The sequence below is a fragment of the Callorhinchus milii genome, unplaced genomic scaffold (genome assembly GCF_018977255.1).
Source record: "Callorhinchus milii isolate IMCB2004 unplaced genomic scaffold, IMCB_Cmil_1.0 Scaffold429, whole genome shotgun sequence".
In the NCBI taxonomy this organism is placed as follows: domain Eukaryota; kingdom Metazoa; phylum Chordata; class Chondrichthyes; order Chimaeriformes; family Callorhinchidae; genus Callorhinchus; species Callorhinchus milii.
The window spans coordinates 15,701-20,088 of record NW_024705170.1 but is presented as its reverse complement, the minus strand read 5'-3'; positions in this window follow the sequence as shown (position 1 = coordinate 20,088).

Below are 4,388 nucleotides of genomic sequence, written 5' to 3'. Positions count from 1 at the left end.
CGGGGCGCGCGCGAGACGACACTGGTCCAAGAGGAGGCCAGTGGGGGTGCGGAGAAGAACCTGAATAAAAGACAAACGGAGAGATGTCAAAACATCTCAAGAAAAAGAATATACCTGCACCATCTTCAGAAGACGAAGAGGACCTTCCTCCGGCGGTGGCGGTCCCGACCATGGAAGGCGTGGGCAAAGTAGCGGCGAGCGACACGACAGGAGTACAAGATGTCGTCGGGGCGGCCGGGCCGTCTGCGTCGACGGGCGCCGAGGATGGCTGGCGACACGTGGCAGTCCAGCTTGATTCGCTGCGGGCCGTTCTGCTGGATTTAGTCACCCTGGTCGTGCCAGCGACGATGCCAGATCGGCCACGCGGCGGGCCTTCAAGCGGGGAGCCTTCGGGTGGGGCCGAGCCGTCCACCATTGGGGCCTCTGCGACGCTTCCCGCCCTCTCCGACACACGGCAGGACGCCGCGATCTTGGGTGTGGTCGCGGACGAACGGCGGGAAGCCGCCATCTTGTCGCCGCCGCAGCGGGAAGCCGCCATCTTGTCGCTGCCACGGCAGGAAGATGCCATCTTGTCGCCGCTGCAGGGGACGCCTGCATCGGAAGACAGCAGCTCGGGGACTCGCAGCCATCGCCTGACGACGATTAAAGAATTCTCAATTGGAGGAGATTGGAGCGCATTTGCGTGGCGTTTTGAGTCGGCCGTCCGATCCGCCAAGTGGACAGATGCGGAGGCCTTGGAAGTTCTGCCGATGCTCCTAGACGACAAGTCTTTGAAATTCTTCCGCTCCATCAAGGCCGCGAAGAAGGCGACGCTGAAAGGGGCGTTCGACGAAATGGCGGAAGCGAACGAGCCTCCGGACGACGCACACCGCAGATTCGTCCAGAGGCAATGGGCACCCGAGGAATCGCCTGTGGCTTTTCGGGGCGCTGTGCTTGAGCTGGCCATGGCTGCGTATCCAGAGACGGAGCCCGACTTGTTGGAGCCCTTGATACTGGGTAAGATGTTGGAGCTGTCCAAGGACTTGGGCATTCCGATGCCGATATGCGGCCATGAGCTGCAGACCTCACGGTTGGCAGCCAAGTGCCTCGACGCGCAGTTCAACTTGTGCCGTTGGGCACAGGTGACCGCCTGGACGGGGAGCCCGACCGTGGAGGGAGGCGCCGCTGGGTGGACTCCGTCAAAGGCCGTCTTCGTGCCGGACGAGAGGGGGCCTGGCGATCTCTCTGCAGCGGCGGCCCAGTGGGTTCCTCGAGGGGGAGCGGAGTCGCGCTCCAGCCCACCGCTTAGGGATCGTCGAGACGGGGGGGGGGGGTGGTGAGCCGGGCGGCGGACCGACTCGTCGTGTTACCGCTGCGGGCGTCTTGGAAACTTCGAGCGGGACTGTCGGAGTCGCCCTCGCCCGTCTCTTCAGCTGGAGTCCCCGGCCAAGGACGCGACATCAACGCCGGAGAGTCAACCATGTCAGGCAAGTCAGTACGCATCAGACACCCGGCAAGGCCTGTCATCTCATGCATCACCGTCGGTATGCGTTCCGGGGGCCTGTTCTAACGGGGGGAATCTAAGGGATCCGCGTCGCTCGCTGACACAGTGGCGGAAATTGGCGCGGAGGGTGGTCGCAGCCACTACTGGGTTGTCGACTGTGCCGGGTTCGATACAGGGGGTCGACGTGCGGATTTTGGTAGATTCGGGCACGTCCGCAACTATCATCTCGGACGTGATATTCCATCTCCTGTCCATTCCACCGTCGCGGGTACGACCGGTTTACGATTCATGTGTTGCGGCGAACGGAGGGAGTATGGGCATCGTTGGTCAGGTGGAGGCGCGTATTTCGGTTGGGGGTGTGTCGGCTTCGGGGACGGTGTTAATCTCCAGGTCCCTCGCTGTGCCGTGTTTGTTGGGGACCGATTTCCTGGCAAAGATGCCCATTCAGATAAGGGTTGATCAGAATTGTATTGAGTTACTGGCGGGCCAGAAGATTTTCTTTTTGCCGTCGCCGTGGGGACAGTCCGCTCCGGACCGTCAGGTGCAGGCGCTATCCGATGTTTCGGTCGACATTCCACCTGGCTCGCAGATGCTTATCCCCCTGCGTTATCGGAAGCCCGTGCCTGGGGTCGAGGGGGCGGCGGGGGTGTTGTTGTCGCCGTCCAACGCGGTTACGGATGGCCTGGCACTGGTCGCGGCACAAATGATTGTTCGGCCGGGTCAGCCTCCGTTTTTACAAGTATTGAATGGAGGCGCGGACAATGTCGTCGTGCCGGCCGGAACGGTTTTGGCACATGCTACGACCGCCTTCACGGCCCATGACGATCCGGCCCACCGGGGCCTCGTAGGGGGCGTTTAGGCCTCGACGGTGCAGGACGATCGATGGATCACCGGGTTGTGCCAAGAAAATGCGTCCTTGACTACGGAGCAGCGGTCCGCGCTTCGCGCGCTGTTGGAGAAATATCCTGATGCCTTTAGTAAAGACGATTTCGATCTGGGACGCACCAGGTTGCTCTCCCACCATATTGATACCGGGGATGCTGCTCCCATTCAGATGAATCCACATCGGTTGAGCCCGGCGGAGAGGGATCATGTACACGGCGCGGTGGATGATATGCTAGCCGCTGACATTATCTTTCCATCCAACAGCCCATGGGGCGCTCCGGTGGTCCTGATAAAGAAAAAGGATGGTAATTTACGGTTTTGTGTCGATTTTCGGAAGTTAAACAAGGTGTCGGTTGCGGACGCTTACCCCCTGCCGCGTATGGATGATTCCCTCAATGCCTTGTCTGGGGAGAATTTTTTTTCCACTCTTGACCTCTCTTCGGGGTTCTGGCAGCTCCCCCTGGACGAGTCCTCGAGGGAAAAGACGGCTTTCCGTACGCCGCAGGGCCTGTTTCAGTTTAATTGTCTTCCCATGGGGTTGAACGCCACCCCTGCTAGGTTCCAGAGGTTGATGAAACTCGTGTTGACCGGTCTGCAGTGGGACATGTGCTTGATATATTTGGATGATGTTATTGTGTTTAGCCGTACGTTTGAGGAGCATCTTCAGAGATTGGATGCTGTTTTTGCTAGGGTGCGTTCCGCCAATTTGAAATTTAAGCCCAAGAAGTGTCACCTTTTGCAACGATCCGTGCGCTATTTGGGCCACATAGTCAGCTCTGACAGTGTGGCCACGGACCCGGAGTAAACGGCGTTTGTCCGGGACTGGACGATTCCGGCTACGGTGGGTGACGTGCATCGTTTTGTCGGGTTCGCTTCCTATTATCGCAGGTTCGTTCCAAAATTTGCCACGATCGCTAGGCCATTGCACCTCCTTACGGCAAAGAACCGGAGGTTCAGCTGGGGGCCGGCGGAGGAGGCGGCGTTTCATGGCCTACGCGATCGCTTGGCGTCAGCGCCGACGGAGGACTACCCTGATTTCAATCTGCTTTTTATTCTGGATACCGACGCTAGTGACACGGGGATTGGGGCCGTCCTATCGCAGTTTAAGGGTGGCGTCGAGCGTGTGGTGGCTTACGGGAGCTGCGTTTTATCTCCGGCGGAGACCCGCTACTGCGTTACCCGCCGGGAACTGTTGGCTATAGTGCATTTTGTCCGTCAATACCGACCGTATTTGTATGGTCGCAAATTTATTGTGCGCACTGACCACGCGGCTCTACAATATTCCCTGAAAGTTGACCAACCGTCTGGCCAATTGGTGCGATGGTTGGAAACTTTGCAGGAATTTTAGTTTGAGATTCAATATTGTAAGAGGTCGCATCACGCAAATGCGGACGCGCTCTCCCGATTGCCGCAGGGATCCCCCTGCACCTGTGCCTCTGGCACGAATAGGTGCACGCGGGTTCCACATCTCCCGCGTCCTGTCGTGTCTGCTGTGGAGATGCCCGGGGCTTCCACGTGTCCGGAACCGGCCGACGGGGTTTTGAATTTGCCGCGTTCCGTGTGGATTCGAGAGCAATTGCTCGATGATTCGCTGGGGCCTTACGGAGTTGGGCTGCAAAGGAGAGGGGATATCCGTCGTCCGATGGGACGCGAGGAGCGGCTCTCTGTGACGGCTTGTTGATGTGGAGGGAAGGCTTGCACGATCGCTGGCGTCTTGTTGTGCCGTCGTCGTTGCGATATGAGTTGATTCGGATTCTGCACGCTGAGAAGTTGTTACATCTCAGGGTGCAGAAAACCTTGTTGACATTACAGCGGGATTATTTTTGGCATGGCATGACGACTGATGTCGTCGGGCATATTCGGGCGTGCTCCGACTGTGCCCGGCAGAAGCCGCCTAAGCAACCGTATGTTCCCCCAGTGCAGTCGATACAAGTGTCACGGGTTAACGAGTTGGTGGCGTTGGATATTCTGGGGCCCTTTCCCCCGTCCGCTCGGGGGAACAAATTTTTGTTGGTCAGGG